The 18,857-nt window shown below is 42.1% G+C and overlaps 1 long non-coding RNA gene across 1 annotated transcript; it reads right to left on the bottom strand.

Moving 5' to 3' along the window:
- Window positions 1-1,118: 1,118 nt before the first annotated feature.
- LOC127583554 (uncharacterized) lies at window positions 1,119-4,223 on the bottom strand. The gene is made up of 3 exons (XR_007958271.1): window positions 4,111-4,223; window positions 2,489-2,683; window positions 1,119-1,177 (listed from the first exon to the last, which is right to left on the bottom strand). It is a non-coding gene; the product is annotated as an uncharacterized LOC127583554 (long non-coding RNA).
- Window positions 4,224-18,857: the final 14,634 nt, after the last annotated feature.

The raw sequence follows: 18,857 nt of genomic DNA, 5'->3' as shown, positions 1-18,857 counted from the left end.
CAATGAACAGGTATTGAAAATAAACAAGAACAGTTCCCTAAAGCAGAATCAACATTAAAAAAATGGTGGGTCAAAGAGATTCCTCCAATGGCAAAGTTGGCACATCAAATCATGTATGAGTGGTTCAGACTGCAAAGTTCTCAGTCCAGTCGGTGACCGACAAGATGTTACTGATCTCATGTGTTACTAGTCTGGAAAGAGGATTGATCTTCTAGTCTAGTCAAGAATCAAAGCAGAGAAGAGCGTTATGAAGTCAATGTTGGGATTGTTGAAGGGATTCCCCAATTACTGAAAGAATACCATTAAGCCATTTGACTCATCCTATCACAGACATTCCCTTTGTTCTACATGTCACTCCCCTACCCTCTCTCCTTCCAAAAACTAACTTGCATCTCTCCCTTTCCCAGTTCTGACACAGGGTTGCAGACCATAAATGTTAGCTGTCTCTCTTTGCACAGATGCTGCTAGACCTTCCGAGTTTTTCCAGTCATTTCTGTTTTTACACACAAAAAAAGGATGGCCTGACAGAGGGTTTTCTCAAAATTCCTCACAATAAAGCAATCAGTTGGGAAATACAAGATTTATTCATAGGTACATTCAACATAGATTCAAAGAACACAACACAGTGACACAACAGCTGGTGCCGTTGTCACACAACTCCAGAGGCTTGTTCAATTCCAGCTTCAGGCAGTGTCTTTGTGGAGTTTCCTCCTTCTTTCTGTTACCACGTGGGCCTTTGGGTCCTGCAGTTCCCTCCCTCATTTCAAAAACATGCTGGTTGGTAGATTAATTGGCTGCCATAGGCATAGGTGTGTGGCAGAAGAATCATGGGCAGTTAATTGCATGTGGAAGAGACCAGTTACAGGGAAATAAGTGGGGTAATGGGACGGATGAGAATGCTCCTAGACCTGGCATAGACTTGTTGAACCAAATGGCCTCCTTTCATGTCATATGAAAATATGTGACAATTTGTCACTCCTTCCCAGACCAAATCAGCCATAGAAGTACAAGTGAGGTCTCTTTTGATGTGTTTGATATTACTCATGCAATATACTCATACTCTCATACATCAAGAGGATTTTGTAGGGCTCCTGCTGTAATTCCAGTGGAGTCTGGGGAATCAATAAGGGAAGAAGGTTTTCCTGCGTATGTTCTTGCTGAATCTGTGTCAGTGTACCTAGTGAAGTCAACAGAACCAATAATGTGGAATTAAGTACAGTCAACAGCTCACCTCTTGCACATGATTAGTGCTGGTGGCTTATGATGAGTTACTCCTGCCAAATACCTGCTGTTACCACTATTCACTTATGATTTCCATGAAGTTTTTTTTAAGGACTGAACTTGTGCTCACCATTCAGGGGTGAGCTCACTGGTAGTGTAGCGGTTAGCATAGCGCTATTACAGCACCAGTGACCAGGGTTCAATTCCCACCGCTGTCTGTAAGGAGTTTGTACGTTCTCCCCGTGTCTGCGTGGGTTTCCTCCAGGTGCTCTGGTTTCCTCCCACATTCCAAAGCCGTACGGGTTAGGAAGTTGTGGGCATGCTATGTTGGCACCGGAAGAGTTCTCAGTAATGCAAAAAGATGCATTTCACTGTGTGTTTCGATGTACATGTGACTAATAAATAAAAATATCTATAAAATATCACTGTGCTCATCAGTCAGGGACATTAAACAGATGGAACCAGAAACTATCAACACCTTCTCTTGGCCTCAAAGGAATCCAGTATCGGCCTGAATGCTGTAGACCATGATAATGGCCTACAGATGGATGAAGTGAGTCTTCCATTGGCTGCAGGCCAGGGAAGTGTCTGTTTTAAAATTGGTAATTGGTAATTGGTTTATGATTATCACATGTACTGAGGTATAGTAAAAAAGTTTGTTTTGCATGCCATCTATACAGATCATTTCACACCCTTAGTACATTGAGGTAGTACAAGAGAAAAGCAATAACAATGCAGAATGTATTGTTACAGTTACAGAGAAAGTGCAGTGCAGTTAGACAATAAGGTGCAAGGCCAATTTGAGGTAGAATGTGAGGTCAAGAGTCCATCTTATTGCACAAGAGTTCTGTTCAATAGTCTTATAACAGTGGGATAGAAGCTGTCCTTGAGCCTGGTGGTACATGCTTTCAGGCTTTTGTATCTTCTGCCCAATGGGAGGGGGGAGAAGAGAGAATGTCCAGGGTGGGAGGGGTCTTTGATTATGTTGGTTGCTTTTCTGAGGCAGCGAGAAGTGTAGACAGAGTCCATGGAGGGAAGGCTGGTCTTCGGGGTGTGCTGAGCTGTGTCCACAAAATTAAATAAAAGCTGGAGTTTTAAATAAAACTGGGGTTTCCATCGGATTAGTGGCAGGATGGGTGTGGGACTCCAAAAGTTTCACCAGAGTTTGGAAATTCTGGGCGACAATTTTTGAAAGGAAACTTCTGCTTTGGAAATGAGAACCCCCCCCCCCCCAAATAATGGCACAGTTCCTAATGTTAATACTCACTGCAGTGGCTGCTCCTTCTCTGCAGTAGAACCCAGCCTTGCAGTAACCAGTGGGCTGTGTCAGACCCACATCAGCGCAGTACTGGCCTCCTCCACATGGTGTGCAAGTGGATGATGCTCCAAGGCCCACACTGTTACTGTACGTTCCACGTTCACATGGCTGTGGCTTCTCGCTGCTCTCAGGACAATAGAAGCCCTATTGAGACATAAAGACATGAGTAAAGCCTGAGCCTATGATCTTACACACAGTTTATTCCAGATTTCAGAGAAACATGATGAAAGTAGGTACACACTGAACAATCAAGCTGGAGGTTAAGTTCCAATCTTTGCCTTCATTCTTATTTATACAGTTTTACATGCGGCACACTGTGAAGCAGAACGCAGTGCAACAATTCTTAGGCCCAATAAAACATGTAGGATCGATCCCAAACAACAGGACAACTCATTTGGCTTCCAGCACAGTAGGACAGATAACAGTCCTAAAGATGGTGATTGTCCAGAATGTCTTTCTCTCTCACTCACTGTAACAAAAAATGTCAGAGCCTGATTGTTCAAAGAATGGATCTCACTTTGTACAATGGATTCTAATTGTCATTTCCTAAACTGACTGAAAGTGAGATCACAGGTTCAAAGCATAATTCTTGGATATCAAGTGAAGGTTTATTAAGTGGACAAGTATAGATTTTTCAAGCCTTTGTTCCAACCACTAAGTTTACAAGAGGATGCAGGCTGTTTAGACATGGAGACAATGAAGACCAATACTGTGATGGTTACTGGCATCATTACCTTTAGTGGATGGGAAAGCTCACTTAAGTTAAACTTTACTTAAGTTCTTATTGTGAAAATTTGTCAGATCATTTTTTTCTTTTCCCTTGCACTGAACAAACATAAAATGGCCATCCAAGAAACTGAAGTAGTTATTCCAAATGTATCAGCAAGCTGATTCTGCAATGAGGAGGTGATGGAATTGCTGGGATTTTTAGGCATGCATTCCCACTCAGGTCCCACCACTGTGAGCACCCAGAACAAACAGTGCATTGTGCATCCTCAGAATGGATAATGCAGCTAGAACTGGGAGATGCTGGCACTGCTCTCCCTTTCAATATTGGCCATTAGAAAGAAAGACTTGCACCTATATAGAACCTCAGCCAGTCTCAGAATGTCGTGCATACTTTCTTAAAGTACAATCACGGTTGTAACATAGGAATGCAACCACCATGTTGCATAGTTCTCAGTGTAGCAATGACATAATGACCAGATAATTTGTTGTAGTGATGTTGGTTGATCGATATACCTGTTTCAGAATGGTGCCGTGGAATAACTTACGTTCCGCTGAACGAGTGCACGGGGACCTAGTTTAACAACTCATCTTGAAGTTGACATTTCCAACAGTGCAATGCATGGTGTGCCAGCACAGATTTTGTGTTTGAACTCTGAACAGACAACCTTTGGACCAAAGGTAAGTGTGTTACCACTGGACTATGTCTGATGCTTTGAAATCTAACCCAATGTTGCTTTGAAATCCAACCCAATGTTGCCATTTGGAGTACCAGAAGGGTGAGCATCAATAAATCAAGTGACCTACTCTCATCCCTACCATTTACATAACCAGCAATCAGTCACCTTAGGACAAAGTTTGGGCTTCTCCAAACCGGAAGTATCACAGTAGTGCCCCTTTGGACACTGTGAACAACCGTCTTCTCCCTCTGCTGCAGAGTTACTTAGATAGAAACCAGGTTTACATGGGAAGGTGAATGGATTGCCTGTCCCCACTGGGCAGTAGTGTCCTCCAGGGCAGTATCCAGTCTGTAATAAAACATTATGGACTGTCATTTTATATAAAAACTAAATATGCAATACCAACTTATTAAATGTCATCAAATTCTTTAGTTGTCACTTAATTTCTGAGTCAATGATTCAAATTCCTTGCTACTGCTGAAAAACCTCTTAATATATTTGCTTTCTTAAAAAATATTCTCTTTTTCGCCTTTCCAGAGTATTATGTTTTTGCTAAATTATTATTTCTTCCACATTATCTTTGAGTTCTATTGGAGATTGGATTTGGTTAAAATAACAAATGATTTCAGAATCAGGTTTATTATCGCTGACATATGTTGTGAAATTTGTTGTTTTGTAGCAGCAGTACAATGCAATAAGTAAAGACGTAAAAATTACTACAAGTTAAAAAAACTAAATAGTGCAAAAGAGGAATAACGAGGTAGTGTTCATGAGTTCATGGACCGTTCATCAATCTGATGGCGGGGGGAAGAAGCTTTCTAAAACGTTGAGTGTGGGTCTTCAGGCTCCTGTACCTCCTCCCCGATGGTAGTAACATGAAGAGGGCATGTCCCGGGTGGTTAGAGTCCTTAATGATGGATGCCACCTTCTTGAGGCACTGCCTCTTGAAGATGTCCTCGATGGCAGGGAGGGTTGTGCCCATGAATGGAGTGATGGATTTCTGAGGAGATCCATTCTCATCTGGAATCTTGTCCTCAGTCCAGTTCTGTGACAGTTCTGTAGGATTTCAATCCAATTTTATCTACTATTACCAGGGAGGAATGGGGGTGGATTTTATCTCTATCCTCTCTGTGTAAAGCACGCTGTTTTGGAAACGAAGATGTAGACACAAGAGACTGCCGATGTTGGAATCTGGAACAACTGGAGTGAAAATATCCTGGCCTACTCACTCACCAGAAAGAACCCAGGCTTAGGCTACTTAGGCTTCTGGACAGTCTGCCAAGTTGTTCAAGCAAGCCAACAAGGTTCTTGTTAGATATGCAAAGGAAGTTCCGATTGGGCTCCATTCCCCCCTCCTCACCCCCAACTCCCCAAATGTAATTTTAACGCAGGCTTAACTGATTAAGATGTATGTCTCTCTCTTATCATGACAGCTGGGACTTGTTGGAAAGAGTTAAGGGTCCTGAACAGGCAGGTGTTTCTCCTGTCCCAAGTATTTCACTGTCAAAAATTCCCAACCTCTACCCTCCCATGAGACTCTTACAGTATCTTCTTCCCACGCCTACCCTTATACCACTGAGCAAACAATGCAGGCCCAGATTCACTTGCAAAAAGACCAGAAAGTAAATCAGATACTTTGAAGGTGAAAAAAACCCTGAGTCACAACTTGCTCCAGTGCACATGACTCCCACTTGCTCCTACCATGTTAACCAGCCCAGAATTAAACACATTCCTGCCCCTCCCCACACCCCCAATGCAAGATAAAATTAATTGTTCTCAGGACGTGATACAAATGTGAAATCCTCATCAAAGAACATCATGCAACAGGTTGGTAACAAATTGAACCGCATTATCAGTATTGTGGGAATGAAACAGGTTTTGGCAAGTTCCAATCTTTTGCACGACAGAAATCTTAAGAAAGTATCCTATTTGACCCCATAATTTATCAAATCGGATTATTAAATCTGAGGTATTAGTGCTGATGGCACTGAAAGTAAACTGCAAAGTTGAGCAGAGGTGGGGTATCCCTAATATTTAGTGCACCTGGTAGTCAGCCAGTGAGAGTGATGCAGTGCTGCTCAGGTCCAATATTCTGGCCCCTTACCCTGTCCCATGTGACATTTTAAGAACTCTTTTATGAGGCACAGGCAGGGCCAACACTATTGCCCATGCCTGCCTGCCCATGAGAAGGTGGTGAACCACCTTCTTGAACTGCTGCAGTCCTTCTGGTGAAGCCATTCTCACAATGCTGTTGGGTAAATCTAAAACATTGTTGTTTCAAACGATGACTGGCTTTAAGTACTGTGAGTGAATACTGACACTGTCTAATTTCAGTTTTCACCCTTACCAAGAATTCTGTGCTAGTGCTGATCTTCAGTTAAGAAGAGGGTTTGATAATCCATGAACACAGGGCACCACTGGAGTTCAAATTACACCATAGACCCAACAGATATACTTTCATTTATTGCAGATTCTGATCCAGAAAATAGATCAATCTCTATGAAGACACAAGAGATTCTGCAGATGCTGGAATCTGAAGCAACACACACAAAATGCTGGAGGAACGCAGCAGGTCAGGCAGCACCTATGGAGGGAAATACATAGTCAACGTTTCGGGTCGAGACTCAGTCCTGATGAAGGGTCTCAACCCGAAACGTCAACTGTTTATTTCCCTCCGTAGATACTGCCTGACCTGCTGAGTTCCTCCAGCATTTTGTGTGCGTCAATCTCTATGAACCTCAGCAAATCTGGCTGAATTGTGTAAAAAAACCTTACTTTCATTAGCTGTTTAATAATTTTTAAAAAAACAAATCAAAAACTATGTCTACATTCTGACTGTTAGGTCAATACACTTCTCATTTTACATAAATCAACCAATTAATTTGAATGTATATTCTCATTATTAATTTAACTACAGTTGGTTTACAATTCTTCATTGTCATGATAAAATGCACAGATGCAACAGGGCAGAAATACATAACAAATGCCATGGTAATCAAGTATTTGTTTGGTAAAGGGGTTACGGATTACGGGGAGAAGGCAGGAGAATGGGGTTGAAAAGAAGTCAACCACGATTGAATGACAGAGCAGATTTGATGGGCCAAACGACTTAATTCTACTCCTATATCTTAAGGTCTTATGTTTCTCTTTTAAAGGGTTATCAGTCTCCCGAAGGTGAAGACAACTGCAAAGCTACACTAATGAAATGTTACTCACAGGCTGAGAGATTGCGTTGGGCACTGTGCCTTCACTGTAACAGTACTTTCCAGCTGGACAGGGAACACATTGTGACACATCCTCCAGTCCTTCCTGGTCACTGTAAGTACCATTTGGGCAAAGTTTGGGGTTGGGGTCCTGAGATGAAATAAAATGAGAAAAACTTAATGGAGACACAAAACTGCAGACTCTGGAATCTGGAGCAACAATCCGCTGGAGGAACTCAGTGGGCCAGGCAGATTCTGTGGAGGGAAATAGACAATGTTTCAGATTGAGACTTCATCTGGACCTGAAAAATTTTATATCTCGCACAACATGCACGTTCTAGGCAACTGGATCCACACACATTTGGACAGAAATATAGGCTTGGAAATTAACTCCATGTCCATTTCACAGCATGAAGTACCAATGTAATGGGTTGAGTGCACCTGCACTGCCCTTGCCATTTGAATGCCCTTTACCATTTTAATTTAAAAAATAAAGATCTTGGCAAGGATGAGGAAGCAGGGTATTGTATTCTGAGTGATAATGTCATTTACAAACAGCGGAGGCAGGAAAATTGGCAAAAAGAGAATTCAAGAGATTGAGCCCAATGCATTAAAAATGGGTTTAAAGAAGAATGGAGGATCATGGGAAATGGTCAAGTGATGTTACAAAATGTTGGAAAGCTGACTGAGTGATAGACTGGGAAAAAAGATTTTCATTTGTATTGTGCCTTACTCATCTTTTTCGGGATGCTAATGAGGTACTTCTGAAGGATAATTGCTGCTGTACTGTAGGAATTTAAGCAATCAATTTGTGCATCTTCAGCTCTAACAAACAATAATATAATCACAACCATTTGTTCTGTTTTAGTGATGTTAAAGAAGGGATAAGTATTTTTGGAAAGTGTTAAGGTTCTCTCCTAACACTGAATGAAGACAAGAAAGGGAACCACTCATTACAAGAATGACAGAATCACCATGATAACAACTCTCATTGCTATTCCTGAATGCTCCTGGAGGGTCCAATAATAATTTTAATTTTCAAAAGTTGATGGTCTGAAGATTTATCCCTCATTGTATGACTTCAATGGAAACAAATTTCAGAAGCAGAGTTACTGCATTTCACCTGTGGGGAGAGAAACATCGTCAACTTCTGAGGCCATTGACCTTTCATCTGTTCTAATAGACGGTTATTAACCTCTGTTTCTCTCCACTGATCCGTGGTGATCTGCTTTTCTATATTTTTCCTGTCAAAGTGGATGACTTCACATTTGTTTATGCTATATTCCCTCCACCATGTTCTCATCTATTCTGTCAGCCTGTCTATGTTCCCTTGAAGCCCTTTTGTCTTGAAGAAAGCTTCCATCAAAGATCCAGTGCTTGGGTAGTATGGTCCCCTGAGAGGGAAAAAATAAATCAGCCGTGATCGAATGGCAGACCAGACTCGATGGGCCGAACAGCCTAATTCTGCTCCTATGTCTTATGGTCTTCTCGTTTGTTGGTGTACATCAACTCCAGTGGATCCCTGGCATACTGCAACGATGACTAATTAAAGCTGGCTGAGCAGCCAATCACATGAAGGATTTCTCCCGAGAGCAATGAAGGAAGGCAGTACTTTAAATAGTCTGCAAAATGCAAAAATGAGTTTAGAACTTACAATCCAACAAAGTTAAAGCTGAAATATAGGAGGAGAGAACCATAAAACTACACTAAAATATATTAGTTTACCACCCACCTGGACAACCTCCAATACACCTGTACCCACAGTCACTGTTGCAGATGTAAAATCAGTCTTCCAGAGAGTGAACCCGCGGGAAGCATCTGGCCCAGATGGTGTCCCTGGCCATGTCCTTACATCCTGCTCAAAGCAGCTGGCGGGGGTATTTGCAGACATTTTGACCTCTCCCTGCCTCAATCTGAAGTTCCCACCTGCTTTAAGAAGACCGTTATCATCCTTGTAACTAAGTAAAATAAGGTAACGTGCCTTAATGACTTCTGCCTGGAGGCTCTGACATCCACCATCATGAAGTGCTTTGAGAGGCTGATCATGGCACACATCAACTGCAGCCTCCAAGGCAGCCTCGACCCACTGCAATTCGCCTCCCACTAAAACAGGTCTATGGCAGGTGCCATCTCCCTGGACCTACACTCAGGTCTGGAGCATCTGAACAGTAAAGACACCTACGTTAGACTATTGTTTATTGACTACCGCTCTGCCTTCAATACTATAATTCCAAGCAAACTCATTTCCAAACTCCTAGACCTGGGACTCAACACCTCCCTTTACAACTGGATTCTTGACTGCCTGACCAACAGACCGCAATCAGTAAGGATAGGCAGCTACACCTCTGGCATGATTATCCTCAATACTGATGCTCCACAAGGCTGCATCCTCAGCCCTCTACTCCACTTCCTATACACTCATGTCTGCGTGGCCAGATACTGCTCTAACTCCATCTACAAGTTTGCAGATGACACCACCGTCGTGGGCTGAATCTCAAATAACAATGAGTTGTAGTACAGGAAGGAGATAGGGACCATAGTGGCATGGTGTCATGGCAACAACCTTTCCCTTAATGTCAGCAAAACAAAAGATCTGGCCATTGACTTCAGGAAGGGTGGTGGTGCACATGCTCCTGTCTACATCAATAGTGCTGAGGTCGAGAGGGTTGATAGCTTCAAGTTCTTAGGAGTGAACATCACCAATAGCCTGTCCTAGTCTAACCATATAGACACCATGCACCAGAAAGTGCACCAGTGCCCCTAATTCCTCAGGAGACCAAAGAAATTTGGCATGTTCCCATTGACCTTCACCACTTTTATAGATGCGCCAGAGAAAGCATCCTTTCCAGATGCATCATGGCTTGGTATGGCAACTGCTCTGCCCGAGACTGCAAGGAACTGCAAAGAGTTGTGTTCACAGTTCAGCACCTCACGAAGACCAGCCTCCTCTCCATTGACTGTCTACACTTCTCGCTGCCTCGGTAAAGCAGCCAGCATAATCAAAGACCCCACCCACCCTGGGCATTCTCTCTTCTCACCCCACCCATTGGGCAGAAGATACAAAAACCTGAAAGCACGTACCACCAGGTTCAAGGACAGCTCTTCTAACAGCAGGATAGAAGACTATTGAACAGTCCCCTTGTACAATAAGATGGACTCTTGACCTCACAATCTACTTTGTCATGGCCTTGTGCCTTATTGTTTGCCTGCACTGCACTTTCTCTGTTACTGTAATAAGTTATTCTGCACTCTGTTATTGTTTTTCCCTTGTACTACCTCAATGTACTGATGTGATGAAATAATTTGTATGGATGGCATGCAAAACAAAGTTTTTCACTGTAACTCAGTACAGGTGACAACAATAAGCCAATTCACCAATTTGTAAGGTTTATCTAAGGCAATCAAAATCCATATGCACAAAATTGGTTACTTTAAAGTCAAAAAGTTTGCTAGATGATTATTCTTAGTATATAATAATTCTCTTAACCTCACACAATAAGACATAACATTTGCAAGGTGTATTACAGAAATTTGAGGTTTGCATCAGTTGATTAATTTACCTCTATTATACTGAAATAGGCTAATAAAAGATGCAGCCTTGGAGGAGCCATAAATCTCTGGTAGAGATTCATGGTTTTGACAATATACTATGGATGTGTGAAAATGTATTAGCTGCTGTCAGTTTTGTTAAGAGTGAATGCTGTTTCTTTCACTATTATTACAACATCTGGGCCATTGTGGCCTCAGTGACTGTGGTGTTCCCAACTGTGGCCACCAGATGGCAACATGCAGCTTTGGATGCAATATTAAGAACGGTATTTTTTTTCTCTAAATTTTCTACAATGATATTAGTTTTGATGTCTAAATTTCATATTTCCATTGCAGTAAACTTAATATGTAGTACTGAAATGTGACCATTTCCATTTTATTGTTTGCCTCTCTTCATGGTGGTTTTAGTCTGAAATAAAGGGTGCTCCGTCAGAGTAGCTCTCTGCTTCTACCCCATTAGATACCGGAGCTTGCAGACAAACTTCCATCATTTACTGCCTTGCACACTGCCTCCATTAACCCCTTTCTTTCTCAACGTGCTCCTTAATCTGCACTCCTTCACAATCTGCTCCTACCTTTAAACATTGCCTGACCCACTGCCTTCCATTCATTCTCTTCCATTGTCCCTCTGCTGTCCCAACCACCCTGCCCTATGACACTGTCCTATCCCTGTCACTGGAACCACAGTTGAACATCAGCCATGCACAGTTATCCTTTACCCTTTTTGGATCAGTGTAAAAAGCCAAAGCTGGGAGTGCCTCACCAATGTCTTGTACAAATTCGATATAACATCCCAACTCCTGTACTCAATGCCTTGATTTATGAAGGCCAAAGTGACAAAAGCCCCCTTTACGACCCCATCTACCTGTGATGCCTCTTTGAAGGAACTATGGATCTGTATTCCCAGGTCCCTTTGTTCTACCACACACCTCGGTGCCCTACCATTCACTGTGTAAGTCTTACCCTGGTTTGTCCTCCCACAGTGCATCACCTCACACTTGTCTGCATTAAATTCCATCTGCCATTTTTCAGCCCATTTTCCCACCTGGTCTAGATCACTTTGCAAGCTTTGGTAGCCTTTCTCGCTGTCCACTACACCCCCAATCTTGGAGTCATTTGCAAATTTGCTGATCCAGTTTACCATGTTATCATTTAAATCATTAATATAGATGATAAACAACAATGGACCCAGCACTGATCCCTGCGGCACAGCACTAGACACAGGCCTCCAGTCAGAGAGACACCCATCTACTATCATGCTCTGGCTTCTCCTGCTAAACCAATCCAATTGACTGCTTCATCCTGAATGCCAATCTTAATCTTCTGGACCAGCCTCCCATGTGGGGAGGCTGCCACCCATGCATATTTTTTCCATTTCTAATGGAAGGTCATCAACCTGAAATATTAATTCTGTTTCTGTCTTCACAGATACTGCCTGACCTGCCAAGTATTTCTGGCATTCTCTGTTTGTAGAACATAGAACACAGAACACAGAACACAGTATGGCACAGAAACAGACCCTTTGGTCCATCATGTCTGCGACAACCATGATGCCAAATTAAACTAATCCCATCGCTCTGCATGTGGTCCCTATCCTTCTGTTCCCTGCCTGTTCATATATTGGTATTGGTTTATTATTGTCACTTGTACTGAGGTGCAGTGAAAAACTTGTCTTGCATACTGTTTGCACAGATCAATTCATTACACAGTGCATTGAGGTAGTACAGGGTAACAATAATAACAGAATACAGAGCAAAGTGTCACAGGAAGTGCATTGCAGGTAGACAATAAGGTACAAGGTCAAACAAGGTAGATTGTGAGGTCAAGAGTCCATCTCATCGTATAAGAGATGTTCAATAGTCTTATTACAGTGGGATAGAAGCTGTCCTTGAGCCTGGTGGTATGTGCCCTCGGGCTCCTGTATTTTCTGCCTAATGGGGGAGGAGAGAAGAGAGAATGACCTGGGTGGGTGGGGTCTTTGATTATACTGACTGCTTCACCAAGGCAGTGAGAGGTATAGACAGAGTCCATGGAGGGGAAGCTGGTTTCCGTGATGCGCTGGGCTGTGTCCACACTATCAGCAGTTTCTTGCGGTCCTGGGCAGAGCAGTTATCATACCAAGCCGTGATGAGTGAATCTGTCTTAAACATTGCTATTGTAGCTGCTTCTACCACTTCCCCTAGCAGTGTGTTCCAGGCACCTACCACTCTCTCTGTGTAAAAAACCTGCCACATAAATCTCCAACAAATCTTCAATGATATAAGGCTCACTGGCCTATAATTTCCTGGTTTATCTCTATTGCCCTTCTTAAAAAAATGAACAACATTGGCTATTCTCCAATCCTCTGGGACCTCATACACAGCTAAAGAGGATATGAAGATCTCTGCCAAAGCCTCAGCAATCTCCTCTCTTGCCTCTTTCAATAACCTGGAACAGAATCCACCCAGCCCTGGGGACTTCTCCACCTTAATGTTCTTTGACATTGTGTCTATTCATCATTAAATCTGTGCTGCCTGTCGTACCTTCAAGTGCAGCTGTGGTGGAGTTATCTTATTAAAGAGCCTTTAAGCCTTCGTTAGAATTTTTTATGAACATTCAATACTCATCTAAAAGATCTGTTTGGTGTCTCCCTGCAGTTCTATTCTCGGGCCACCAGGAACCTCTTTACCAACCCATTCTCCAGTTGAACCAGTTACCCGAAAGCTCACCAATTCGGGTGAGAGGTGAACCTTTGGCATTTAAAAACTATTAGCAAATAGTACTCTTATTAATATGGGTCAGGTTAACCTTTAACTATGCCCCCTTATTTATAATACATTGAGCAACTGGAATCTCAGTTTCATAATATGCTTTCCCTTCACTGCTACACTACTGGTAAATTGTAAAGGAGGTGCACCCATGGTGTAGCTCCTTTCGGGAATACTCCCGAATTCAGTATATTACTTTGTGCTAGATTGAACTGCTCAGTCCCTCTCCACTGAGTGGGACGTAAATTTCTTCTCCTTTCTCACCCCGTTCCTGCTCCTCTCCCAGTTTTCTCCCCCACCATTCATCCCCCTTTCTCCCCCCCACTTCATGCACACACTCCTCTTCACCCTTCCTTGTCTCTTATATTTGTGTCTTGTATGTTCAAGGAATGCAAGCAGCTTATGAAGCAGGAAACCTAATAAGAAGAAGCAGTTGGTGCACTCTGAACAAAAAAAAATTCTGAAGATTGTGCTGGCCTGTATTTGGTTTACTCATGCAAGGATAAGAAAGTAGTTGGATTATATTGAGCTGAATCAGTATCATTGTCATCCACCTGTCCCACCAAGTAGTCTGTTACCTTTGGGCTATATTCATGCTGTTTGTAGGGCAAGTGTGCATTAGAAGGTCACTTCATTCAGGGAGGATTAACGTTTCTCTGACCATCATTCTTCAGACCGTAAGGACTGACTGAGCTCACGTTCCTATTATTTTCAAATTGGTGAAAATTATATTTTGGCAGATTCATATTCTCTTCAACAAATTAGATATCAACACAATAAGGTACAACATCTGGACCTTTGGAAATGGTAGTCCTCAACAGATAGATTTTAAACACACTCCAGTAATCAGCCCAAAGTCAGACAATGTTGAAGAAGAGAAACGTTTGGCTCACCATGTTTCCTCGGAGGCAGTAATATCCCTTGGGACAAGAATCTTTGTTGGGATCAGGAACTCTGTTCAGGCCCTTCGGACAAAACATTCCCTTTGGACAAACCAGCTGCTTTATCATCGCTTCCCAGCTCGTTGATTCGCTGTCGCAATAATGGCCCAACAGGCAAAGGTCACAGGAACTGGAACCAAAGTCCTGGGATCATATACAGAAGTGTAACCAGGAAACCATCTGGCTAATACAGTCAAGATAGAACTTTGAATATCTGGGTCTAATCACTGGAACTAAGAGAAAAAGCAGACAAGACATGAGACTGGATATTCTTCCTCCGTGGATGATTCTTTGGAGTAGATTGTTCTATGTCTGACATATTGCTTCATCAGAAGTTCAGTCAATCTTTAAATTGTGAGTGCTGTTGCCAACCATTAGCCTCTCCCCCATTCTCTGATTGCAAGAGGAATGATCTTGCCTGGTTTCACTCCTGGTTAACCAATCGAAGTCAGGGACTCTCCTGCTGTTACAGCTCTACATTTTCATCTACATTGTGCTTCGTGGTGAGGTCAGTTAAATGGCATGTTCCACATGTATGCTGTTGACAGTCAGCCCTGCCTCATTGCTCTCAATGTTACTGCCGACCCTGTCACACTACCTGCTCAATGATAAAATTCTTTCAGTTAAATATTGGGGAAGTCAGAGGCTATTAATTTCTAGTTCTTTACTCCATCTTCCTCCTTGGTCACCAAGGCTGATCTAGATTCTTTGTGCTCACAGCATAATATTTGATCTGGAGCTGAACTCAAATCCCCTCTATCACCAACATCACCCACTTACACTTCCTTAAAACCCCACCACACCTCTGCTCTGACTGCGCTGCCCTGCTGTTGAAAAGCTCACCCACAAGTTTATTACTTCCAATCTCATTGTCCAGTGTTTTCCTGGTTGGCCTCCCATCTTCCACTCTCTTCACTTTAACAAAATTACTGCAGCTCACAAGCTACTCCCATCGACATAATCACCCATTAAATTTGTGCTCACATTTAAAATTCTCCTTGTTTTCAAATCTCTCTACAGACTCCCTTCTCATTTTGATCTTCCTCCAATCTTGTCTCTGCCTATGTCAGATGTCATTGCTCCCCCATAGATGAGGTACTGACTCCTGAGTTCTCAAACTCTCTCTGCCTCACTCTCCTTCATTTGGACACCTATTTACTTGACCAAGCTTTTGGTCAACTAGTCAAACATCTCCTTATGTACTAGATGTGGGATTTTGTCTGATGAAGACACTCCATCAAATCCATCTTGGTTGTAGCACCTTTGAAGGGCTTGGAGAAAAGCGCAGCTACTATGATTCATGAATGTGTACGTGTTTATGGTGAAGGCCTGAAAACTTAGCTCCTGGCACATATTAAGGAGTTGGAATGTATCTATTCCGCTGGACTAACCTGCCTCCATGAGAGATTTGTTTCTGGGAGTAGCTATTGTCCCAAACTACATCACTGTGATTGGAAGCAGAGATCCATGACATTGGCTCATGCAGAATCAAACTATATATGACAAAGGGTCAGATCAATGGTGTTGATGTGATAAACTTTTGAGTGTGAAAGTCTCATTTTGTTATTTGCCAGAATGTTGCCAGTTATTCTTTTCTTCTAGTGCTTGTGCCTAGACTTGATTGCGTTCATTAATTAATTAAAATTGATAACAGTTAAAAGTGTGCTGAGCGAACCTTCACATTCTGCACTATCATCTGTGGGATTTGGGTCTAAGTAGTAACAGCAATGTGATTGCAGGGTTTATAATCAGAATGAAATCTGTTCTGAGATACTGTCACATACCGCGCAAGTATTAAAACATATGATAATAGCCATGCAGTTGCACTGATGCTTTCCTCAGCCAGTTGCATGGATCCTCTGGAGTTAACATAACTTCTAATGGGCACATCTTCAGCACAAACATTACTTGCAGTTTTAAATTAATTGGTATTAAACTGTCCATTGCATTCAACGAGATCTTGGAAATGGTTGCCGTGGTGAGGAAGACGTGCCACAGAGGACAGAAGAGAATGAGATCAGTAGTTGTAATCTCTGATGTGCCTGATCTGAGACTGGTTGATGCTGACATCGTTTAAGGAATGTGGACAGGACACCATTGTCCAGCCTGACATACCTCATTTTAACAACAATTTACCCTCCTCTCCTTCACCCTATCCAATTCCAAAACCTCCAGTGTTTGTTGAATGTTTTGTAAAACATACTGACCGAGTATCTGCCAGTTCCACAGCTCTGTGGAGTTATAGTTCCAAGTCCTGAACAGTAAAATCCAGAAGGGCAGAGCTGGCAGTCCAGAACTGATGCACCATGCTTTTTGCTGCGATAAGTACCCCTGCAAACAAAGTTTAAAATTAATCTTTCCACTAATAATTTTTAAGTTCTACAGGCCAAGAAACTGAGGAAGGTTAACTAAGCTGTACTTTCCTGGGTAAGGACATGGGGTCAGAACTAAGCATTTCAGATTCTTGAGTTAGGTTCTGAGTGATTTGTATCTCAGTATCTAGCAGAAGTCTACTGATGTCAATCTTGACATTTTCATCTGATCCAGCTTCCCACAACCTCATGAGAGAAAGAGAGAGAATTTACACTGATAGATATTCAAATAGGCTGTCTCAGGAAATAGAAACAGCTGAAATAGAAGCAAAATATTATGGATGCTGGAAATCTGAAATAAAAAGTGAAAATGTTGGAAATATTCAGCAGGTCAGCAACATATGTAGAGAGAGATCTGTTTCAGGTCAATGGCTTTTCACCGACTTTAACACGAAACATGAACTCTCTCCAAAATACCAGCTGATCCTTCTGAATATTTCCAGCATTTCTACCTTTAATTCTTTCTCCAGACTATTTGTGGGAGCAACTTAAAATCCATTGGGTACAACATACAACTAAGACCTCCAAGGACAGAGAGACCTGTCTTCAGCACAGCTCCTCGTTAATAGTTATCGATTTTTAAACTGTTACTTCTCGCCTTAATTATACACCCTGACAAACACAAAACCTCCATTACTGTAGTCATATTTTCTGGTTCTACAAGGGATAAAAGCCCAGTCAGTCGGCTTCTGCCATTGATAATTTAGACTTTGCTGCTTGGATCTGGCCTGAAGTTGATACAATGGTTTTCCTTCCAATTCTTTCTTCTACCTTTTGTGAATCACGTCAGTGTTCTGTGGAAATGACAGTATGCAATAGGCTCATACAAGCTGTATTAATATTCATTCATAAATTGTAGATCTGTTCCCATGTGCTGATGCTGTTCCATATCTTGTATCTCCCTTTCCTTCAAATACCTACCAAGCCAATGTTCAAATTGTTATTATCTATGATTTAGTCACTAATTATGGTAATAGTCTCAGAAACCTTTGTGTAAAAGAAATTCTTTCTGCTTTGCCATAATTTCTACACTCACACACTTAATTCCCCTCAATGCTCGCGTACACCAAATCCACATGGACCCTCTCCCATGCTTGAGTCATTTTAACTATATTAATCACCCTAAGTCTCTACTTCTCTAACAAGAATAGACCCAAATTTTACACGGTTGGCAATATCCCAGTGTTTTGAGAATGAATCTCAGTTGGGGATCACACTCACAGCACTACTGGGTTAGAAATTCACTCAAGGCACTTGCATTCTCTCCCCAAGTAGCAATACACTTACCTTCCAATATATCGAGTCACTTGACAGCTCTCTTTATAAAGTAGTTCCAAAGCCCATAGGGAGTAGGAACAACTTTATGATGGCAATACTTATATTTATTAAATATAGCAACCTACATTTACTAGGGTTGGATTTCCCTGTGGTAGTGGAGGAGTTCTGGCTGGGAATGAACTACATGAAGTTTTAACAACATAACAGCATGCTTTTATTCAACAGGTCCCCACCTCAAAACCACCCCAATTAGCAGGCTCAGCCAGCTGCATGGTATGGAGGGAGTTTCACTGCAAAGGTCTCAGGCCAAGAACTCAGATTTCCTTTTTCTTGGGTAGAGATTGTGAGGTGGAAGTGTGGTGGTTGGTGTATAGTTGGGAGGGTTAGGGGTGATTGTGGAGTGGGACTTAATCCCAGATAGTAGAGCAGGCTATTTTAGGAGGAAGAGCAGGAAGGACTCCTGTTATTCCAGGGACAAAAGCTGCGTTGGAAAAATAGTTTACTCTTACATGCAGAATTACTTGCCTTGCTTAAGATTCTGGATTTTTCAACACATAGTGAACCTTACCTGGTCAGTATTACAGCTGGGAAAGAGACCAAATCTGAAGCTTGCAGCCTCATTAAAATACTTAAATGATCGAGTCTGCACCATAATCCACTCCATTAAAACCACATAACCAGTTTGGGCTGTGTTGGCCTTGAAATGGAGACTTTTTAAACATTTGATGCAAACCCGCCATTTAAGTGGCTAAAATCTCTTCTGTGGTATTAGCATCAACTTTGTTGAAGTGGAGCCCTTTTAAAAGGAAGTGTCATGTCAGC

The sequence above is a fragment of the Pristis pectinata genome, chromosome 27, assembly GCF_009764475.1.
Source record: "Pristis pectinata isolate sPriPec2 chromosome 27, sPriPec2.1.pri, whole genome shotgun sequence".
NCBI classification, from domain to species: Eukaryota; Metazoa; Chordata; class Chondrichthyes; order Rhinopristiformes; family Pristidae; genus Pristis; species Pristis pectinata.
This window is presented reverse-complemented; position numbering and strand designations above follow the sequence as displayed.